Genomic DNA, 24,725 nt, shown 5'->3' on the forward strand with positions numbered 1-24,725 from the left:
GGTGGTAACCCAGGCAAGGGTAGACGGAAGGTGGGTTCCCAATTCGAGTACCATGGTGGAGAGGCGGATCATATTGGGAACACCTAAGATCTTTCTGAAAAAAGCAGCAGCAATGGAATCAATGTCATGGTTTACGGCCTCTATCCAGATGGGCACCCCATAAAAAAGGTGGGATAGGAACTTACACTGAAAAATATGCATGGCTGCTGGGATAAATTGGTTGCCCGAAAGATAATGAAATTTTGAAATTGCATTGAGTTGGGTAGTTGATGTGGAAATAACCATTTTTTATGTGGAGTCCAGTTTAGTTTGTGGTGAAAAGTGAGCCCAAGGTATTTAAATGTTGGCACTTGCTGGTAGGAGTGTGTACCGACTGACCAAAAGGACAAAGGACTAGATTTAGAAAAAACAACTATTTTTGTTTTGGAGGAATTTATACAAAGATCATTAACGGAACAGTAATCTTGAAATTTGGCTAAAAGGAGACGCAGGCCGGCTTTGGAAAGGGAGAGCAGGACTGCATCATCTGCGTAAAGGAGGACTGAAAGAGGGGCACCATTAAGAGAAGGGGAAGAGTTGGCAGCTTTAGATAAGAAAGGGGGAAGATCTGCTAAGAACAAGTTAAACAGTAAGGGGGCTAATATGCACCCTTGACGGACACCCCTGTTGACTTGAAACCTATCAGATAGAATATTGGAGTTTGGAAGACGGATCTGGCATGAGTTTGAAGAATGAAGGCGCCTAAGCAGAAAGAGTAGTCGAGGGTCAATGCCCCATTGGGATAGTTTGTCCCATAAAAGAGATCTGTTAACGGAGTCAAAGGCACCTTGAAGATCTACAAAAGCGGCGAACAATCTAGATTTATGGTGGATGGAGTATTTTTCTGCTAGATGAGACAAAAGAAGAGCGTGATCAAGGGTGGAGGCTCCAGAGCGAAAGCCTATTTGCTCTTTCCCCGGAAGATTGATGGAAGAGGCCCAAGCAGAAAGTTTGGAAAGAAGAAGTTTTGAATAGAGTTTGCCAATATAGGATAAAAGACTGATTGGATGGTAGTTACTGGGTAGGGAGGGATCACCTTTTTAAAATATTGGGATCAGGGTGGAAATTAACCAGGAGTTGGGAAAGATACCAGAGTGGTTAACTAAAGTGAAGAGATTGGCCAAGGAGTGAGACCACCAGTGAGGGTTACTGGTCAGAATCTCAGTGAGGATTTGATCTGGGCCTGGAGCCTTACCAGATTTCAATGAGCTGATTAAATCCAATATTTCATCAGAGGTAACGGGAGGCCAATCAGAGAGGGCCTGCAGTGAGGAATCGGGAGAGGGGTTAGAATTCGGGGAGAAAAAAATTGTAGAGAAGTGGGCTATCCATACCTCCAAAGAGATAGAGGAGGAAGGATCGGGAGAAAAGGAAGTAGTGGAGGAAGAAACCAGAGACCAGAAGGCCTTGTAATTATGTGATAGAATTGCTTGAAGCAGGTCAGACCACTTGCGTTGGGCGGAAAGATGTTTTTTTTGAGTCTAGGAATAATAAGCAGGATCTTCTGGCAATAAGGTAGAGATGTAAAGAGGCTGGGGTAGGGTTAAGGCGGAAAGAGTGAAAGAGGGACCTAACTTGCTTCTTAGCCTGCCAACAGTCAGAATCAAACCAAGAGGTAGCTCGGTTATGAGAAGGGAGGTTAGTTGGACTGCTAAGAGAGATAACTAAGGAGTCAAGAAGAGTGTTGTAGGAGGTAATAGCTGTACAGATAGAGTCAGTTGTGTGGTAAAAGCGTTCCTAAGAACTGCCTTTACACGAGACAGAGAGGGATTCAGAATGATTAGTCCCTAATGCTAGCAAAACCGGGTCCTGTAATTTAGCTCTAGGCGACTTCTCACTCCTTCACCCAAGTCTGTCTCGATTTTAAATAAACAATCTGGAAGGTCTGCTCTTCCTCTTTTATTACTCTAGGACCCTCATTTGGTAGTGTAATGTGGCCAGATCAAAACAATCTTAGTTCAAAAATATCCAATTTACTTCAGCAGCTTGGTCTAAACAAGGAGGCAGCTTACAGACAATTTGTCTTTTTATATTTTATTTACAAAAGATATTATTTCAACAAGCTCATTTTAACGTCCTTCAGTATTTCCAAAATAACCCCCAGCCTTAGCCACCAGTCATTTCCTCTATAAAGTGAAAATAATAAAACAGTCTAACTATATCTTAAATAAGCATTCTTACGCAGTCTTCTGATTAAAGTTCTGCCAGACGCATCTCTCTCCATGTGTCGTCTCTGGCTGTCGTGAAAGCAAACTCTTCCCCCATCTCTCTTCTCCGTCCTTCTCCTTCGTCCATCTTCCTTAAATTAAGAAGTTATGTCCTTGTCCATCGGAGCTGAGATAAGATAAGGGTCAACTTGCTCTTCTTAACTCTTTTTTTTTCTTTAGCTGGAGAAGAACTGACCTTGTACATTTTCTCTCTAATTAGCACCTGGGCATAAGCAGATTTCTAGCTTTTTCGTTGCAGCTCTGAACTAAATCCTATGAAATACAACATTATTTTCATAATCAAATTCATGACACGCCCCCCCTTAAAGATACAAAATATAGGACTATTAAAGTTCTTATTTTGTTACTAACTTAACATTTGATTATGCAAGGTTAACAAAACTATATGTGAACTTACAATTATCTTAATCAAGTATTAAATTCATAACAGTAATGCCTATCTCTATCAATATACAGACAAGTAAACAAGTTGATTAATAGTAACCAGTAACACATTTGTTCTTATAGCTAAATATCTCTATGAGTATACAGAAAAATAAGTTAATTCATTTTAAACAGAGATTCAAGGTAACCATATCATATCAGCATACAACTTTTCAACGATCTGTTACATTATGTTCGATTTTTCTCCCCACATTGTTACAATTAGAATTATTAGGAACAATCTTTTGACTTTTACCCCATTTAGTTACCATGTCAGTAGGTTCATTATCTGGTTTAAAACACGCCACATGACACTGATACACCATTGCCGATCTGTCTCTATACATTTTTAAACTATTTACATGATACGTTATTGGTTTCTTGGATGAATTTAACATTTTCACAAGATAATTCACATTTCCCACTTTTTGTATGATTTCCCCTGGACCTTCCCAAACTACTTCCAATTTTGAAGGTCTGAGCGGGTTTAGTACCAATACCATATCACCCACTGCAAACTCTCGGTGACGGGCCTTCTTGTCATGATAGTATTTTTGTTTTATTTGGGATTTCAACAAATTGTCTCTTGCCAATTCTTGCACTGCTAGGAGTTTTTCTTGTAGTTTCCAGACGAAATCCGCAACTGGAACCGTGCTACTTCTGACCACACCTTCCCAGTCTGATCATAGTAGATCTAATGGTCCTTGTAGGTTTTTCCCAAACACTACCTCACTCGGCGAAAAACCTCCCAGAGAAACATGAGGTGCACTTCTGTACGCAAACAAAACAAAAGGTAATAGTTCGTCCCAAATGTTTCCATATTCTTGGACTAGGGTTTTAATCATCCTCAACAAGGTTTGTTGTCCTCTTTCCACCATTCCGTGAGATTCTGGATGATAAGGAATGCTAAAGTTTAATTTAATTCCGCTGATCTCACAAATTCGGCTCATCAATTCGCTTTTAAAAGCACCAGCTTGATCGCAAATAATTTGAGTTGGTATCCCTATTCTAGAGCATAAATCCACTACCACTCTAGCAATAGTTTGGGCCGAAAGATTGCTGATGGCGTATGCCTCGATCCATCTGCTGGCTTGACAGATGAACGATATGATGTATTTTTTCTTTGACTTCGTGGGTACAAAAGGTCCTAGTACATCCATTTGAAGAAATTGGAACACTTGATCGGGAATTTCAGTTAGTTGCATATTAGCTTTTGTACTGTCGGTCTGTTTCCCCGTTCTCTGATAATAATTGCAGGAATTAACATAGTCCTTGACATTTTTGGAAATGCCGGGCCAATAAAAATGCTGCGAAATCCTACTTAAAGTTTTTTGAATTCCAAGATGTCCGCTACTTGGACTATCATGGGCAAGTTGCAGAATTCTTTCTCTGTACTCTCTTGGAATGACTAGTTGTTGTACTGGTTCTGCCTGATCATTTGATTTGGGAAAATATTCTCGGTATAATAGTCCATTTTGTCCCCACAAAAAGGTTACTTTTTGTTGTACCGGTTGTACCGCGTAACTGTCGGCTTGAGACCTCAAAGAATCCAATGTAGGGTCTTCCATCTGTTTTCGTTTGAATTCCTCTGATCCCATTGGTACTAGTAAATCCTCTGGTTCAGTTTTTATCTCAGTTGTACTATCCGTTTCATCTGCAAGGGGTTGATGTTGCGTTACATGTCCATCTGATTTCTCCTCAGAGTTATCTTCAGTTGGGATTTGCTGTATTGCTTTGCTTCGTGCACGTGTCACTGCTTGTATGGAAGCTGATTTTAAAGTGTGTTGGTGGTTAAGAAATGCTAGATCGTTTCCCAATAAAAAAATCAGGTTTACCTTCATGCACTAATAAATATTTTGCACCTTTCCAATTCTTGTAGCTAATTTGCACATACACGAGTGGTACAAATCGCTCGATTATTTCTCCTGATCCATATGTTTTCACTGGACATCTCAGGTTATTCAAGATTAGTGCCGGATCCACAAACTGTTTGTTAATTGATGAGATATCTGCAGCGGTATCCCTAGAGGCGTTTATGGTTAAATCTCCTGTAGAAAAATGTAGGGCTACTGGTTCCGAAAAACTTTTCAGTGACCAACATAACTGTTCTTCCGGTAGGATGCTACTGGGATCTATAACTGAAAATTTCTCCCCTGAGGATGTCTGCTGGTTTACTGTTGTAGAGACTTGAGCTACTTGTAAGCCCATTATCCTTGGCACAATCCTTGGCTCTGTTGCTTGTATTTCACTGGTTTCAGAAAAATTTGGCTTGACTCCTTCTTGTCGCTGGAGTGACACATTCGTTAGTTGATTAACTTCATGTGGTTCTGTTGTTTGTTCTTCTGGTATTTCTAGTGGTGTTGCACTGAGATAGTTGACCTTTGGGGTAGTTGATTTGTATTTCCGTTGAGCCGGTATGGGCGCCTTCTCGAATCTCCTTGGTGCTGGTAAGGGTGTCTGCTGAAATCTCCGTGGGGCAGGTAACGGGGTTTTGCCAACTGGCTTCTCCTCTTGACTAGTTGATCCCGTCAGTCGTGGACAATCCCTTTTTAAATGGGCTCCTCCGCATTGAAAGCAAGTCAAGGGTGACCTAGTCTGGCTAGGGCCCATGCTTCTTCGCTCTCCAGCAAAAGACTGTCTTGGTTCAGGAACCACTGTCTTCTTGGATTCATATTGACTCTGCCTTCTAAGCACTTCTGGAATAGGCCTTCCTCTGGTAATAGGTTCACTCTTCTTGAAGGAAATTAATTCATCGGTTTTGAGCGCCAACGTTTGGAGGTCTGTGCAATTTTTCTCCAATAAGCTACTCTTCAACTCTGGTGGTACTAAATTTAGAAAATGTTCTATATACAGTAGCATTCTTAAGTCCTTGAATGTATTGACTTTGGCAGCCTCTAACCAACAGTCGCCTAACACCTCTATTTGATCAGCAAGGGCAGAATAACTCATTTGAGGGGTCTTCCTCAATTTTCTAAACTGTTGTCTTAGCAATTCCGGTGTAAAACCTTCTCTTTGGTAAACCAAAATTTTAAACTGTTCCCAAGTTAAATTTTGGCTGGAACTTCTTGCTAAAATGGTGGCTAACTCCCCGGAAACTTGTGATCGTAGAAGTTTTAAATATAATTGTGTTGGCACGTTCAGATCAGCACACGAAGATTCAAAAAGTGATAAAAATGAAAAAATGTCATCGCCCTCTTGGTAATATGGTAGGTTTCTCCTGTCAATGTTAGATATTGAGTCTCTGGCTTGTTGTTTCTCAGCAATTTGCTTCTCTAAAATCTGTAGTTTCATTTCGTGGTATCTTCTTGTTTGAAGTTCATTAGCTGTGTGTGCATTCACCTATTGTTTCTGGCAAGCTAATAAATCAGCCATCACTTCAGCTAACTTATTCTCTAGAGTTGACCGGTCTGCAGCATTGCCACTAATGTCAGCCTCTGCCCCAGCTGTTCCCCTCTGTGTGGTTATTTCTTCATTAGGAATTTTTTCTTGGGCAGGCAGGCCCGTTTGAACTGCTTCTACTATTTCTTCTTCCTCCTCTGGAAGTCCTGCTTCCCGTAATTTGGACCATGTGTCATCTGGATCATTTGCCAAAACTCTCAGGACAGCGTCTTCTCTTTGGTGACTCAACAATCTGTCAGTTTGCAATCCACCTGGTAACTGGAAAGAAGCAGCTCTTTCAGCCCGAAATTGATCATCTGTGTGTTTTAAAATTCCTCTTCCTATGACTGACTTCTGGACATCCACAAGAATCTTCTCTGTTAGCAGGTCCTGCTGTATAGGAACTTGTTCTGCCCCAGTGTACTGCTGTGCCCTTCTTGGCATTACTTTAGATTTAACTACTTCTTGATTTGCTTCCATTAACCTTTGGGCATCTTCTTCAGTAAATCTTGTGACAGCACTCCTCATATGAAATTCTTTGGGTATCTGTAGCGATCTACTAATAGTTGTTGATCTTGCTCCACTCTGCAGTAAAGAACTATGCTCCATTGCTGACAAAATCTCCTTATCCACTGATACTTCAGGCAGTGAAAACCGACTGCTAAAAGCCATTTTTCCCTTTTTTTCCCCTCTCCCTCCCTGCAGCCTTGGCCGAAGCACGGGAGGAGCAATAAAACAATTAAACTGTCAGCTTTGACTGATCCTACTTTCCCTCCAGGAAATCCTTTTGGCTCTGGCTTGGGGTAGGAATTTTTCCCTTTTTAAATTTTATTTAATTACTTTTAAATTACTTTTATTATCCTGGCTGCTCCTTATAGACTCCTGCTCCACTCAAAACAATTTTGCCACTCTTCACCTGAGTGAAACGAGCTGGCACTTTTTAAACAGCACAATGCTTGTTCCTTAGAACTCTTAAGAATCTCTCCTTGCATTACTTTAGCCTGAGCTTTCTGCATAGGAGTCTTCTCCAGTCTCTTCGGAGGCGTGGGTTCGAATCCCACCGCTGCCACCATGTGGTAAAAGCGTTCCTAAGAACTGCCTTTACACGAGACAGAGAGGGATTCAGAATGATTAGTCCCTAATGCTAGCAAAACCGGGTCCTGTAATTTAGCTCTAGGCGACTTCTCACTCCTTCACCCAAGTCTGTCTCGATTTTAAATAAACAATCTGGAAGGTCTGCTCTTCCTCTTTTATTACTCTAGGACCCTCATTTGGTAGTGTAATGTGGCCAGATCAAAACAATCTTAGTTCAAAAATATCCAATTTACTTCAGCAGCTTGGTCTAAACAAGGAGGCAGCTTACAGACAATTTGTCTTTTTATATTTTATTTACAAAAGATATTATTTCAACAAGCTCATTTTAACGTCCTTCAGTATTTCCAAAATAACCCCCAGCCTTAGCCACCAGTCATTTCCTCTATAAAGTGAAAATAATAAAACAGTCTAACTATATCTTAAATAAGCATTCTTACGCAGTCTTCTGATTAAAGTTCTGCCAGACGCATCTCTCTCCATGTGTCATCTCTGGCTGTCGTGAAAGCAAACTCTTCCCCCATCTCTCTTCTCCGTCCTTCTCCTTCGTCCATCTTCCTTAAATTAAGAAGTTATGTCCTTGTCCATCGGAGCTGAGATAAGATAAGGGTCAACTTGCTCTTCTTAACTCTTTTTTTTTCTTTAGCTGGAGAAGAACTGACCTTGTACATTTTCTCTCTAATTTGCACCTGGGCATAAGCAGATTTCTAGCTTTTTCGTTGCAGCTCTGAACTAAATCCTATGATATACAACATTATTCTATTTTCATAATCAAATTCATGACAAGTTGTAGCAATGGTACGGTTAAGATTGGAAATCTCTGGTAGTAGAGTCCAAGAAAAGAAGTCAGTTTCTGTTTGAGGAGACCATTTAAGACGGGAGGAAAGTTGTGAAGGGGGGGTTAGAGGGGAGGGAAGCGAAGAGGGAAAGGTTAGGGACAAAAGAAGAGGCAAGTGATCAATGTCGGCACGGGCTCCAACAGAGAAATCAGAGAGAAAAGGGAGGAAGGCTGGAGAAGCAATGGCGTAATCAATTACGCTTGGTCCCCTAATAGAAAGATGGGTATATTAAAAAGGTAGCATGAGGAGTGATAATCTTGTCTCTGGAAGTCCTTGGGCAATTGAGCCAGGGGGGAAACGACTCATCAAACTCCAAATTTATTTGTTTGGCTAGAGCAGAATTATTGGGTCCTAACCGGGTATTAAAGTCCCCCAAGATCAAAATATGGGCAGATGGATTAGCTTCCAGATTAAGATTGACAAGATTCTCTACCTCCATCCAGGTGCTATTCAGAGAAGAGGATGGAGGCGGGAAATAAAGGTAAGTAGAAAAACCCGGGATAGATGGAGGGGCTAATAACCAGGTCTCCTGTAGGAGAATAATATCAAAGCTAGAGAGAAACTTAAGCAGATCTTTATCCGAGGCTTTATTTCTCCAGCCACCTATATTCCAAGAGATCAGTTGGAGGGAGGGTTGGAGAGATGGGGGGGCCAGGGGGGGAACAGTCAGTCAGCAGGAGGCAGTGTTAGAGTCTAGAAGAGGGGAGGAATTCACAGAAGGCAGAATGGGGTCAGGGACTAGAGGACGGGCAGGGTCAGAGGGTGAGGCTGGAGCATCTAGTGCAGGAATAAGGTTGGTAAAATCAAAATTAAGTGGAGGGGGTTTCTGGGACATCGCGTCGACCAATGCGAAAGAGCTGGTTGAGGCACCCCGGTTGACAATACATGCGGGAGATAGGGGAATATGGGGAGGAGAAGCAGCAGGAGGATTGGAGCATGCAGGAAGGCAGTCACAAGCTTCCAGTTGGATTGAGGCAGACACAGTGTCCGGCTGGAGATCTGAGATGAGGTCTTGAGGCTTCTCCTGAGAAATAGAGGAGTGTTGCAGGATGGAGGAAGAGGGGATCAAGGGAGATGTCAGGTGGTCCATCAGCCTAGGGGCATGGGGTGCTTCATCACTCGTTGGAGATGGAGGGATCGGCGAAGTAAAGGCAAGCAGCAAGGAATCCGAGGGAGGGTGAATAGATCTGAGAGTTCGAGACGAGTTTGTCCTCTTGGGCGAGGGAGAGGCGCCAATGGAAGGAGATTGCAGGGAAGCTTTCGTTGAAATAAGCTTGGCAGTGATGGTATTCTTGAAGAAGCGGTGAGGGGTAACACCCCAACGTCGTAATAGGTTCACAGATGAGAACAGCATCCCAGGAACATAATTCGAATGAAAGGTCAGCAGTAGTCTAGTTGAGTGATAGGATGTTGACAAAGTCTCAATCCTGGAGAGATCGATGTTCCGGGTATTCACTTTTAAAAGGAAGGCGAGATGTCTCTTCGCCAGGAAGGTTCTAGACCAGCGTGGACAGCTTGTGAAACCGCTAGGGGGACAGACTGTAATAACAGCAGCGTAAGGAACATAGACCAAGTGCATTGTGGATTTAGGAGGAGCTTGAGGAAGACATCCATCAGGAAGGAGGCAAGGAGGAATTGCCTTGCAAACGTCAGAGTTAGGTTTGTCCGATGTTCTATGGAGGCAAGATGGAGACTGTGGAAAACTAGGGCGTGGGCCCTTTAAGAAATCTGTAAGAAAAGTAAGCTGAGAAAAAATCTGGGAAACCCTTCTTGCAGTTAATGTAGAGTAATGTTTCACAAGTTCTATAACATCACAGTCCAGGAGAGAATTCTCACTAGGCAGCTGCTTGGTACAGGATTGTTTGGGAGGAAGAGTAGATGAAAGGATATGGTCCTTCTGGGCCATGTTGGTAGAAGGAGCTCTTCGTGACGACGGTGTTGTAGTCGGTGTTGAAGGACGGGGTGAAAAATATGAGTCCAACCGCAGCTGTTTGGATGAAGGTAAAATCTGTGACAAATCGGGACTGTTTTTGTATCATTTCTCCCCAGGGTGAGTTCTTTAAACTGAACTAGTGGCACTGGTCTGAATCTTTCTCCACACTTCAGGCGTTTAAGCCATTTCTCCTTTAGCTCATGGGTTTTTCCAAGCTTTTCTTCCCAGCTTCACCCTTGACTGTTTTCGGGGCCAGAAGAACTATAATTCTGGCCATCGTGTGTTACCTGATAGAGAAAAAAGGAGATGTCTTGAGAATATAGCAGAGAGCAGAATCTAACTGGAGGTCAAACCAAAAATTTGCTCTGTCTTTGACTCCTCTGAAAGGCATATGTCTCCTGAAAGCTTGACTGGCAACATTTGAAAAATTTGCCGTATTGTGCAAACAACATTGGACTCCCCTTGCCTGAATTGATACTTCCCAAAGGGCCAGTGACGGGAAAATATAGTTGATTAATATTAACCACTATCCAAAATACTATTAAACATGGGCCATCAAGTCAATTCTGACTGATGGCAACCCTTTTTTCGGGGGTTTCTAGGTAGAGAATACTCAAAAGCCGTTCCCCATTCCCTGGTTCTGGGACCTTGCAGTTTCCAAAGGCCACACAAGCTGACCTTATCCGTGGGAGACACAGCAAGGAACCTCTGGTTCTGCAACCAGATAGTTAAACCACAGAGCTATCCAGCCAGCTTACTCAGAAATACAAGGAGAGGGTTTGATTAGAATTGAGGTTTTACTGGAAAAGTTCCATGGTTTACTTGCAAATTTCTTCCACTGTACAGTACTTTATTTAAAGGCATTGCAAATCCATAAATATATTGAAAATGGTGAACCAGTGAAAAGAGAAAGGGAAGGAAGAGCTGGAGAACCTGGATTAAGAAAAAGCCATTGTTGGCTCATATTTAGCTTGAGATCTACAACAATTCCAACATCCCTCTCGCTCATAGTTTTTCTGAGCCAAGTATCCCCCATCTTGTAAGGGTGCAAGTGGTTTCTTTTTCCAAGGTGCAGGACTTTGCACTTGACCGTGACCAGGTAGGATCGTGCCAAAAAGAGAGGGGAAATAGTATTATTAAATATAGCGGTGAGGGTTTATGGATTAGGGTTTTTTTAAAGGAAAGTTGGGTGTTGCTTTGCTGGGGTATGTCATCAGAGTATGGGACCAAATGGAGATAGGATGCTAAAATGGAATGGTTTAAAGTCTTGATAAATAAAGATAAATGTTAATGGATGAAGAGGAAGATAAATTAAACCCTACCAAGAATGAAACAAGGTATAATATTATCATATGAAATAAACTGATAAATAGAACTGACATGCAGGATTTTTGGAGAGAAGTGAAAGGAGATGTAAATTAGTTTACTTTTTATTCATCAGCATCTATGTTATTTTAGGATAGATTATATATATTTGCATCTAATGATTGTGATTCAGAGTTTGTAAGACAGACGTAGGGTTAATAAAAGTAGCAGATCACATATTGGTAAATATGAATTTTAAGGGTACATGTGATTATAAAGAAGCTAGGAGGTGGAGCAATCATGGATTGCTGCCTTGTCGTGGCGAAGGGGCTTGAGTAACTCAGAGAAGCTATGGGCTATGCCGTGCAGGGACACCCAAGACGGACAGGACATAGTGGAGAGTTCCGACTAAACGCAATTCACCTGGAGTAGGAAATGGCAAGCCACTCCAGTATCTTTGCCAAGAACGCCCCATGATCAGAAACAAAAGGCTAAAAGATATGACGCTGGAAGATGGGCCCCTCAGGTCGGAAGGCGTCCAACATGCTACTGAGGAAGAGTGGAGGACAAGTACAAGTAGCTCCAGAGCTAATGAAATGGTTGGGCCAAAGCCGAAAGGACGCTCAGCTGTGGACGTGCCTGGAAGTGAAAGGAAAATCCAATGCTGCAAAGAAAAATACTGCATAGGAACCTGGAATGTAAGATCTATGAACCTTGGGAAGATGGAGGTGGTCAAACAGGAGATGGCAAGAATAAACATCGACATCCTGGGCATCAGTGAACTAAAATGGACAGGAATGGGCGAATTCAGCTCAGATGATTATCATATCTACTATTGTGGGCAAGAATCCCGTAGAAGGAATGGAGTAGCCCTCAGTCAACAAAAGAGTGGGAAAAGCTGTAATGGGATACAATCTCAAAAATGATAGAATGATGTCAATACGAATCCAAGGCAGACCATTCAACATCACAATAATCCAAGTTTATGCACCAACCAGCATTGCTGAGGAGACTGAAATTGAACAATTCTATGAAGATCTACAACACCTTCTAGAACTGACACCAAAGAAAGATGTTCTTCTCATTCTAGGGGACTGGAATGCTAAAGTAGGGAGCCAAGAGATAAAAGGAACAACAGGGAAGTTTGGCCTTGGAGTTCAGAACGAAGCAGGACAAAGGCTAATAGAGTTTTGTCAAGAGAATAAGCTGGTCATCACAAACACTCTTTTCCAACAACACAAGAGGCGACTCTATACATGGAAATCACCAGATGGGCAATATCGAAATCAGATTGATTATATTCTCTGCAGCCAAAGATGGAGAAGCTCTATACAGTCAGCAAAAACAAGACCTGGAGCTGACTGCGGTTCTGATCATCAGCTTCTCATAGCAAAATTCAAGCTTAGACTGAAGAGATTAGGAAAAACCACTGGGCCACTCAGGTATAATCTAAACCAAATCCCTTATGAATACACAGTGGAAGTAAAGAACAGATTTAAGGAACTAGATTTGGTGGACAGAGTGCCTGAAGAACTTTGGATAGAGGCTCGTAACATTGTCCAGGAGGCAGCAACGAAAACCATCCCAAACAAAAGGAAATGCAAGAAAGCAAAGTGGCTGTCCAACGAGGCCTTAGAAATAGCAGAGAGGAGAAGGGAAGCAAAATGCAAGGGAGATAGGGAAAGTTACAGAAACTTGAATGCAGACTTCCAAAGAATAGCAAGGAGAGACAAGAGGGCCTTCTTAAATGAACAATGCAAAGAAATAGAGGAAGATAACAGAAAAGGAAAGACCAGAGATCTGTTCAGAAAAATTGGAGATATTAGAGGAACATTTTGCGCAAAGATGAACATGATAAAAGACAAAAATGGAAGGGACCTAACAGAAGCAGAAGACGTCAAGAAGAGGTGGCAAGAATACACAGAGGAATTATATCAGAAAGATTTGGATATCCCGGACAACCCAGACAATGTAGTTGCTGACCTTGAGCCAGACATCCTGGAGAGCGAAGTCAAGTGGGCCTTAGAAAGCCTGGCTAACAACAAGGCCAGTGGAGGTGATGGCATTCCAGTTGAACTATTTAAAATCTTGAAAGATGATGCTGTTAAGGTGCTACATTCAATATGCCAGCAAGTTTGGAAAACTCAACAGTGGCCAGAGGATTGGAAAAGATCAGTCTACATCCCAATCCCAAAGAAAGGCAGTGCCAAAGAATGCTCCAACTACCGTACAATTGCACTCATTTCGCACGCTAGCAAGGTTATGCTCAAAATCCTACAAGGTAGGCTTCAGCAGTATGTGGACTGAGAACTCCCAGAAATACAAGCTGGATTCCGAAGAGGCAGAGGAACTCGAGACCAAATTGCTAACTTGCGCTGGATTATGGAGAAAGCCAGAGAGTTCCAGAAAAATATCTACTTCTGCTTCATCGACTATGCGAAAGCCTTTGACTGTGTGGACCACAGCAAACTATGGCAAGTTCTTAAAGAATTGGGAGTGCCTGACCACTTTATCTGTCTCCTGAGAAACCTATATGTGGGACAGGAAGCAACAGTTAGAACTGGTCATGGAACAACTGAGTGGTTCAAAATTGGGAAAGGAGTACGGCAAGGCTGTATATTGTCCCCCAGCTTATTTAACTTATATGCAGAATACATCATGCGGAAGGCTGGACTGGAAGAAACCCAAGCCGGAATTAAGATTGCCGGAAGAAATATCAACAACCTCCGATATGCAGATGATACCACTCTGATGGCAGAAAGTGAGGAGGAATTAAAGAACCTTGTAATGAGAGTGAAAGAGGAGAGTGCAAAAAACGGTCTGAAACTCAACATCAAAAAAACTAAGATCATGGCCACTGGTCCCATCACCTCCTGGGAAATAGAAGGGGAAGATATGGAGGCAGTGTCAAATTTTATCTTCCTGGGCTCCATGATCACTGCAGACGGAGACAGCAGCCCTGAAATTAAAAGGCGCCTTCTTCTTGGGAGGAAAGCGATGACAAATCTTGACAGCATCTTGAAAAGCAGAGACATCACCTTGCCAACAAAAGTCCGAATAGTCAAAGCTATGTTTTTTCCTGTCGTGATGTATGGAAGTGAGAGCTGGACCATAAAGAAAGCAGACCGCCGAAGAATTGATGCCTTTGAATTGTGGTGCTGGAGGAGACTCTTGAGAATCCCCTGGACTGCAAGGAGAACAAACCTATCAGTTCTAAAGGAAATCAACCCTGAATGCTCACTTGAAGGACAGATCCTGAAGCTGAGGCTCCAGTACTTTGGCCATCTCATGAGAAGAAAAGAGTCCTTGGAAAAAACCTTGATGTTAGGAAGGTGTGATGGCACGAGGAGAAGGGGACGACCGAGGATGAGATGGCTGGACAGGGTCTGCGAAGCAACCAACATGAACCTGACACAACTCCGGAAGGCAGTAGAAGACAGGAGGGCCTGGCCTGCTCTGGTCCATGGGGTCACGATGAGTCGGACACGACTAAACGACTAAACAAACAAGGAGGTGGAGGTTACGTACAGGAATTTTATGTCAAAATGTTCGTATAGATCAGGTCACTGAGAAATTCAGTAAATTTAATTCTTCAACGTACTCACATAGGAAAGCCAGAGAAAGAAACTGTGTGTAAGTCAGCCAAAACCCTGAAGCTGATTCACTGGGAAAGTTTGAGGCTGCTGTAGCCACGGGCAGGCGCCTGGGATTGTAGAGGCTGAAGTTGGTATAAAAGCAGGTCAGGCAGAGCATTCGTTGCTGCCCCTTTGCTTAAGGGTGGTCAGGCTGAGAGTGGACTCGTGAGAAAACACTCATATGTTCTGTACACTCCAGTGGCCAAGAGGTGGAGCAGGAGTCCTCCAGCACCACTACCGTTCACAGAGCGACATCCCACAAGGGGAAATCCCAGAAGCTGACAGTCTGACAGTCCACCGCTTCTCTCCCAAACCCAAGGCAAAGGTCAGGGCTGTTTTCAGCAAGTGTGGATGGCAGGGAGCAGAAGAGAGGGTGTCCTCTGCAGACCATCTTCACTGCTGCCAGCCCTGCTGTCAATATTCAGGCTGCCCTCTCCTATGGGAAGCTTGGCAACTTTTTCTCCCGCTGGCAACACAGGCACAACATTGTGCAGCAATACTGGAACTTTTTTTTTTTTGAATCCCGGCTACAGAAGCAAATATCCCACATTCATGCTGTAAAGTTATATAAAATAAGCCAAAGAAAACAGAACCTGAATTTTACAGCCATGAACACTCAGCATAGAGATCATGTCCAAAGTGTTCAGCAGGTGTGCCCGACAAGGACACGGGAACACGCAACTTAAGGGTGAAGATGACATCACAAGAGGCACTTCAAAATGTACTCCATTTATTCTCTTTTTTCTCTGTTTTGCATTACTTCAGCATTTTGTTGTTTATTCTTTCCAGTGGAAACCAGCACAAAATTGAATGAGCTCCTTATGCCTTCTTAACTTATCAGGAGCTCTGACTAAAGCTCTTTCCACATTCCATGCATTTATGTGGTTTCGCCCCAATGCGGGTTCTTGGATGTTGTAAGCTTCAACAGTCCTCCTAAGAGAATCTGAAAGCCGGAATAGAGAGGTTATAAGTCCAATGTACCCCTATTTGGATTGAGATGAGTCCTTGTCTCACCCAGGGTGTCCCACTGGCACTCATACACCAAGTCTATTCCCAATTTAAAATCATTGAGAAACCAAAATATAATCATGAGTCTTAGAGTCATTCAGAACTCCGAGAACTCAAGAAAATGCTGGACTCAAAGCACCATAGTTTGTGGCCTGTTAGAAAATCAAATTAAGTATGGTAACTACTGTGACTAAAGCTCTTTCCACATTCCATGCACTTATGTGGTTTCTCCCCAGTGTGGGTCCTTTGCTGTGATGTAAGGTTACCACTGCAACTAAAGCTCTTTCCACATTCCATGCATTTATGTGGTTTCTCCCCAGTATGGGTCCTTTGATGTGAACGCAGATTTCTTCTCCCGCTGAAACTCTTTTCACATTTCATGTTTTTGTATCGATTCGATTTCGATTTCGATACCTTTATTGGCATATGAACAGACGACAGGAAAACATAGGTACAAACAAACAATAATCAAAGGGAAAAGTAAGGTGAAAAATACTCTCAAAGCAACGGGGAATATCATAGATTATGGGTTAAAATAGAAATTTCCAATAGATATCCAGCAACGGCAGATGTAATCAAAGGACAAGAATCGCTCAGGAAAAAAACTAGGGAGTTGGGGAAAAGAGAAAGCCACGGTTCAAGACAGAGCTTTCTCAAAGAAGAATGAGCCGGGCAGTGAAATAAAATATGATCCAGGGAATCTGGTAAAGTATGACAGAAGAAACAGAGCCTATTTGCACGGGGAATCTTGGAGAAATGGCCTACATGGACCGCCGATGGGAAGATATTCAGACGAGCTTGCATAAATGCTCTTCTCTGGTCAGGATTAGTCAGTAAAGAGAAGTAGTTGGAAGGACGTCCTAGGGAAGGAGGAAGACTGAAAAAAAGGGGAGAACAGGAGGGGTTCAAATCGGCTGAAAGTGTCTCATACTCGAGCTGCCAAAGTTTGTGCTTGATCAAGGAATGGGCCTGTTGTAATCCAAGATCGAAAAGGGATTCTAGATTCAGTCCTAAAGAGAGAAGTTTAGAATCGATCAGTTGGAACCATTTTGATGTGTAAGAATCACTAAGAAGATCAAAAAGGAGAGAGTTAGAGTTAGAGTGGAGATGGATGCGGAGCCAGTATTTGAAGGTGGTAACCCAGGCAAGGGTAGACGGAAGGTGGGTTCCCAATTCGAGTACCATGGTGGAGAGGCGGATCATATTGGGAACACCTAAGATCTTTCTGAAAAAAGCAGCAGCAATGGAATCAATGTCATGGTTTACGGCCTCTATCCAGATGGGCACCCCATAAAAAAGGTGGGATAGGAGCTTACACTGAAAAATATGCATGGCTGCTGGGATAAATTGGTTGCCCGAAAGATAATGAAATTTTGAAATTGCATTGAGTTGGGTAGTTGATGTGGAAATAACCATTTTTTTATGTGGAGTCCAGTTTAGTTTGTGGTGAAAAGTCAGCCCAAGGTATTTAAATGTTGGCACTTGCTGGTAGGAGTGTGTACCGACTGACCAAAAGGACAAAGGACTAGATTTAGAAAAAAACAACTATTTTTGTTTTGGAGGAATTTATACAAAGATCATTAACGGAACAGTAATCTTGAAATTTGGCTAAAAGGAGACGCAGGCCGGCTTTGGAAAGGGAGAGCAGGACTGCATCATCTGCGTAAAGGAGGACTGAAAGAGGGGCACCATTAAGAGAAGGGGAAGAGTTGGCAGCTTTAGATAAGAAAGGGGGAAGATCTGCTAAGAACAAGTTAAACAGTAAGGGGGCTAATATGCACCCTTGACGGACACCCCTGTTGACTTGAAACCTATCAGATAGAATATTGGAGTTTGGAAGACGGATCTGGCATGAGTTTGAAGAATGAAGGCGCCTAAGCAGAAAGAGTAGTCGAGGGTCAATGCCCCATTGGGATAGTTTGTCCCATAAAAGAGATCTGTTAACGGAGTCAAAGGCACCTTGAAGATCTACAAAAGCGGCGAACAGTCTAGATTTATGGTGGATGGAGCATTTTTCTGCTAGATGAGACAAAAGAAGAGCGTGATCAAGGGTGGAGGCTCCAGAGCGAAAGCCTATTTGCTCTTTCCCCGGAAGATTGATGGAAGAGGCCCAAGCAGAAAGTTTGGAAAGAAGAAGTTTTGAATAGAGTTTGCCAATATAGGATAAAAGACTGATTGGATGGTAGTTACTGGGTAGGGAGGGATCACCTTTTTTAAATATTGGGATCAGGGTGGAAATTAACCAAGAGTTGGGAAAGATACCAGAGTGGTTAACTAAAGTGAAGAGATTGGCCAAGGAGTGAGACCACCAGTGAGGGTTACTGGTCAGAATCTCAGTGAGGATTTGATCTGGGCCTGGAGCCTTACCAGATTTCAATGAGCTGATTAAATCCAATATTTCATCAGAGGTAACGGGAGGCCAATCAGAGAGGGCCTGCAGTGAGGAATCGGGAGAGGGGTTAGAATTCGGGGAGAAAAAAATTGTAGAGAAGTGGGCTATCCATACCTCCAAAGAGATAGAGGAGGAAGGATCGGGAGAAAAGGAAGTAGTGGAGGAAGAAACCAGAGACCAGAAGGCCTTGTAATTATGTGATAGAATTGCTTGAAGCAGGTCAGACCACTTGTGTTGGGCGGTAAGATTTTTTTTGAGTCTAGGAATAATAAGCAGGATCTTCTGGCAATAAGGTAGAGATGTAAAGAGGCTGGGGTAGGGTTAAGGCGGAAAGAGTGAAAGAGGGACCTAACTTGCTTCTTAGCCTGCCAACAGTCAGAATCAAACCAAGAGGTAGCTCGGTTATGAGAAGGGAGGTTAGTTGGACTGCTAAGAGAGATAACTAAGGAGTCAAGAAGAGTGTTGTAGGAGGTAATAGCTGTAGAGATAGAGTCAGTTGTAGCAATGGTAAGGTTAAGATTGGAAATCTCTGGTAGTAGAGTCCAAGAAAAGAAGTCAGTTTCTGTTTGAGGAGACCATTTAAGACGGGAGGAAAGTTGTGAAGGGGGGGGTTAGATGGGAGGGAATCGAAGAGGGAAAAGTTAGGGACAAAAGAAGAGGCAAGTGATCACTGTCGGCACGGGCTCCAACAGAGAAATCAGAGAGAAAAGGGAGGAGGGCTGGAGAAGCAATGGCGTAATCAATTACGCTTGGTCCCCTAATAGAAAGATGGGTATATTCCCCAGGAATGTCCTTACCCCATGTGCCATTGAGGATGGCAATATGAAGGTTGAGGCAGAGATTGATTAAAAAGGTAGCATGAGGAGTGATAATCTTGTCTCTGGAAGTCCTTGGGCAATTGAGCCAGGGGGGAAACGACTCATCAAACTCCAAATTTATTTGTTTGGCTAGAGCAGAATTATTGGGTCCTAACCGGGTATTAAAGTCCCCCAAGATCAAAATATGGGCAGATGGATTAGCTTCCAGATTAAGATTGACAAGATTCTCTACCTCCATCCAGGTGCTATTCAGAGAAGAGGATGGAGGCGGGAAATAAAGGTTAAGAAGTAGAATTTTAAATTCGCCGTACTGAAGGAGGAAAATTTGAATATAGGATGAGGGGGAAGGGATGGAAATGAGGTTAAATAGGGAGGAGGGTTTAAAAAAGCAACAAAGACCCGCGGAGGGGCGCCCACTTGATTTAGATTTAACAGCCGGGAGATGGTAAGTAGAAAAACCCGGGATAGATGGAGGGGCTAATAACCAGGTCTCCTGTAGGAGAATAATATCAAAGCTAGAGAGAAACTTAAGCAGATCTTTATCCGAGGCTTTTTTTCTCCAGCCACCTATATTCCAAGAGATCAGTTGGAGGGAGGGTTGGGGAGATGGGGGGGCCAGGGGGGGAACAGTCAGTCAGCAGGAGGCAGTGTTAGAGTCTAGAAGAGGGGAGGAATTCACAGAAGGCAGAATGGGGTCAGGGACTAGAGGACGGGCAGGGTCAGAGGGTGAGGCTGGAGCATCTAGTGCAGGAATAAGGTTGGTAAAATCAAAATTAAGTGGAGGGGGTTTCTGGGACATCGCGTCGACCAATGCGAAAGAGCTGGTTGAGGCACCCCGGTTGACAATACATGCGGGAGATAGGGGAATATGGGGAGGAGAAGCAGCAGGAGGATTGGAGCATGCAGGAAGGCAGTCACAAGCTTCCAGTTGGATTGAGGCAGACACAGTGTCCGGCTGGAGATCTGAGATGAGGTCTTGAGGCTTCTCCTGAGAAATAGAGGAGTGTTGCAGGATGGAGGAAGAGGGGATCAAGGGAGATGTCAGGTGGTCCATCAGCCTAGGGGCATGGGGTGCTTCATCACTCGTTGGAGATGGAGGGATCGGCGAAGTAAAGGCAAGCAGCAAGGAATCCGAGGGAGGGTGAATAGATGTCCCGCCTTCCACTCCCCATAGGATGGAACTTTCCCTCCAAACCCATGACAGACAGGTAACATCAGTGCTGTATGTAACACCTCCCCTCTTTATAAGTTGTTTTGTAGGGGGAAAGCTAACGTGCTTTTCACCAAAAAACAACCTGAATAAAATACACAAAACCAGTTATACATACCATATAATACTTACTTATCCTTACACTCTAAGTTAAACCATAGCAAATAGGCATTTAAACATTTACCATCTACATTACATCAATTTACCTTTATTCATACAAACCAAATTCAAAACCAGGTACATTTTACTTTTGTCATCAATATATACACATAGTCCATGTTTCTTTCGCCGTCTTCATTCTTCAGGTCTTCTTGATAAGGCGTCAGCAACACAGTTCACTGACCCTCTGACCACCTTCACTTCAAAGTCATAGTCCTGTAGGTTTAAAGCCCACCTCATAAGTTTGCTATTGTGGGTTTTCATAGTCTTTAACCATTGCAATGGTGAATGGTCAGTACACAGAATAAAATGTCTTCCCCAGATGTAAGGCTTGGCCTTCTGGATCGCGTAGACTATGGCCAAACACTCCTTCTCCACGGTTGCCAAATGTCTCTCACCTTTTTGAAGTTTCCTACTCAGGTAGGACACTGGATGCTGGTCACCATTCTCATCCTCCTGGCACAGAACTGCTCCTACCCCGCTGTTAGACGCATCGGTGTAGATGATGAACTCCCGGTCGAAGTCTGGAGCACGCAGGACAGGATAGTTGATTAACGCCTACTTCAACCTCTGGAACGCCGCCTCACAGTCGCTGGTCCACGGGATGCGGTCATCAGCCGTCTTCCTCGTCAGATCGGTCAGCGGAGCCGCAATCTCGCTAAACCTCGGGATGAACTTTCTGTAGTAGCCCACCAATCCAAGAAATGATTTGACTTTTTTCTTGGTGTTGGGTCTAGGCCAATCACGAACAGCTTCTATTTTGGCCTCCAGGGGTTTTATCACTCCTCCCCCTACCATGTGACCCAAGTATTTTATTTCTGGGCTACCCAGCTGACACTTGCTGGCCTTTACTGTTAGCCCTGCTGCACTTAACCTCTGCAGCACTAACTCCAGGTGTATCAGGTGATCTTCCCAGGTATTACTGAAGATCCCTATGTCGTCAATGTAGGCCACTGTAAAGTCACTGAGCCCTGCCAAGGTCTGGTCCATCAGCCTTTGGAATGTGGCTGGTGCATTTCTGAGACCAAAGCTCAGGACTCGAAACTCATAGAGACCAAAAGGGCTGCAAAAGGCAGTCTTTTCTTGATCCCTGGGATCAATTCTTAATTGCCAATATCCCTTTACCAGGTCCAATGATGAGATGAACCGACAACCCCCTATGGTTTCAATCAGGTTGTCTAGCCTGGGCATTGGGTAGGCATCAGGAGTGGTTACACGGTTTAATTTCCTGTAATCGACACAAAACCTAATGCTCCCATCAGGCTTGTCCACAAGGACTATCGGAGAGGACCAAGGACTAGAAGAGGGGACGATTATGTTCTCCCTCAGCATCTCGTCCAGCTCCTTCCGCACCTTGTCCCTATAGGGTCCCGTTACTCGGTATGGGGATACTGCCTGCGGGGGTGCATCCCCTGTGTGGATCCGATGCATCACTCCCTTCACTATCCCCGGCTTGTTGGAAAACACCTGCTGATATTTACTAAGCAGCATTTTTAGTCCTTGCTGCTGGTCTTGGGTGAGTGCAGGACTGATCTTTACCTCCTCTGGGTTGTATTTTACTTCCCCTCCACCCTCCCAGAAGGGTAATTCAGCTTCCTCACTCTCAGCTGCTTTTATCGCGAATAAAACCCTCTGTTCCCCTTGGTAGTAGGGTTTTAGGGCATTCACATGAACCACCCTCCTTGCTTGGTTCTCCTCCTGCTCTATAAGGTAGTTCAGGTCTGACATCTTGGAAATGACCCTATATGGTCCTGCCCATTTGAGCTGCAGTTTATTCTCTCTGCAGGGCCTAAGCCAAAGCACTTCCTCCCCTGGGTCAAAGTGCCTCTCTCTAGCTTTGTGGTCATACCATGTTTTCTGTCTGACCTTCTGAGCTTGCAGGTTTTCTGCTGCCAGCTCTAGATTTCTCCTTAGGTCATTCATCAAGGTGTCTATGTAAGTCACAACGTCTTGTGGGTCATCCTGGGTGATCTGCTCCCAATCTTGCTTGATCAACTCAAGGGGCCCTTTCACCCCTAAGTGTGCAGCAAACATGTCAGAGTGACCCCTTTGTAAGATCATGGGGCGATACTTTTCAGGTACCACCAGCTGACTTCTGATCCCATCTCCCCCTTTTGAGATATTCCTCAGGGTTTCTCTATATAAAATCCCCTTTTCCTCCAGAAATCTCACTGGGGTTTCAGGTGTTAGCTGGGCGTCAGTCACCTGTTCAAAACACTTTTGGAGAGTGGCGTCTGCCTTTTGCTCCTGTCCAAATCTGCTGTCTGTGGTTAAGGTTTCCACCACAGCTTCTGAACTCCCCTCTGCTTCCGTCTCTGGCTCATCATTACCCCCCTGAACTGTCCCTGTGGTGGCTTGTGAGCGTGTAATCACTAGCACCCGTTTCACATGTTCAGCCAGGTCATTTCCCACGAGCACGGCTGCTGGCAGAGTCGATGAAATCGCTAGCCGCCAATCTCCCCTCCAGCCTTGAAAGTTGACAGGTACCTCTGCTACTGGCAGAGAGATTACCTGCCCCTCAATCCCTGCCACCTTCATGCTCTCATTTGGGATTATAAACTCCCTAGGAATAATATCTGGATGGCACAGGGTTACCTGGGAACAAGTGTCCCGCAGCCCCCTATACTGACGGTCAAGTATTCCTACGTCCACCCCTGCTGTCTCAAACAACTGAGAATCTGTTTTTATCAGCAAGCAGCGCTTTACCTCTATAAGAGGACCATTTTCCTCAGCCTGATCAGCAGAGGTAGCTGTTCCAGACTGAGTAGTCATGGCAACAGGCTCCCTCAGTGACACTGAGCCTTGCTCTTTCTGGACACAGAACACAGCTTTTGGCTTGGTCCCACTAGAATTCTGAGGCACCATTCCTTTTAGCTGCTTTAATTTCTCACACTCTGAGATTAGATGACCCTTTCCCTGACAGAAATAACATTTTCTGGTGTATTTTGATTCTCTCTCATCTTGTTTTGGTTTTCCCTCCAAAATCTGAGGTCTTAGTTTCATGTCTGAGGGCTTCCCTTCACCATGGGCCCCTCCCCCTTGCTGGCTTTTCCCTGGTCCCTGAGAGTACTTGCTGTAGGTTTCTTTGGGTTTACCTACAGATTTCCCCTCACCCAAGGGCTTTCTTATTTGGGAAATAAAATCTGCGATCTCTGCGGCTGCTGCCACAGATTTCGGTTTCCTTTCCCTCACCTGGAATTTCAATTCCCCATGCAGGACTGAATAGAACTGTTCCAGTGCTATCAAATCTTTAAGCTGCTCATAGGTCTCTGTTCCCTCCTGCGATAGCCATTTCTCAAGCAGCCTCACCAATTGGGCCCCCACTTGGGTAAAAGTCTGTTCTGGTTTTTTTGTGAGGGACCTGAATCTTTGTCTCAGCTGCTCTGCATTTATCCCATGTCTGGCAAACACCAGTTTTTTAAACTCTGCAAAATCTTTCATCAGTTCCTCAGGCATCTCGGCATAAACCTCAGCCAGGCTACCACTGATTAAAGACCGCATGATGGTCATCTTCTCAGTTTCCCTCACTGAGAAGTCCACAAACGCTCTTTCCACTAAGGAAAAGAACACCTCAGGACAATCTCCCTTGTGGTACACAGGGAATTTCTTCAGGTCAGCCTTAGACAATTGGCCTCCCTCAGAATCCCTATTGTTATTATTGTTCTGGTTCATCAGTTCCAGTTTTCTTAATTCAAACGCCATTTTCTCTCTCTCCAATGCCAATTCAAATTGCCTTTGTTTCTCTCTTTCCCTTTCCTCCATTTCAATTTGCCTTTCCCTTTCCTCCCTTCTTTCTCTCTCTAATCTTTCCTCCACTTCAAATTGCCTCATCCTCAGTTCATGCTGTTGGACTATGAGCAATTTTCTGAGTTCTGGGTTCTGCTCTCCTGTGCTGTCACTGCTTCCGTCTCTGGCTCATCATTACCCCCCTGAACTGTCCCTGTGGTGGCTTGTGAGCGTGTAATCACTAGCACCCGTTTCACATGTTCAGCCAGGTCATTTCCCACGAGCACGGCTGCTGGCAGAGTCGATGAAATCGCTAGCCTCCAAACTCCCCTCCAGCCTTGAAAGTTGACAGGTACCTCTGCTACTGGCAGAGAGATTACCTGCCCCTCAATTCCTGCCACCTTCATGCTCTCATTTGGGATTATAAACTCCCTAGGAATAATATCTGGATGGCACAGGGTTACCTGGGAACAAGTGTCCCGCAGCCCCCTATACTGACGGTCAAGTATTCCTACGTCCACCCCGGCTGTCTCAAACAAC

The 24,725-nt window shown here is 44.0% G+C and overlaps 1 protein-coding gene across 1 annotated transcript in view; it reads right to left on the reverse strand.

The window, feature by feature from the left end:
* Positions 1 to 24,725, reverse strand: part of LOC144584981 (uncharacterized) — a 464,602-nt gene that overhangs the window by 59,776 nt on the left and 380,101 nt on the right.

Source organism: Pogona vitticeps, chromosome W, assembly GCF_051106095.1.
Source record: "Pogona vitticeps strain Pit_001003342236 chromosome W, PviZW2.1, whole genome shotgun sequence".
NCBI lineage: Eukaryota > Metazoa > Chordata > Lepidosauria > Squamata > Agamidae > Pogona > Pogona vitticeps.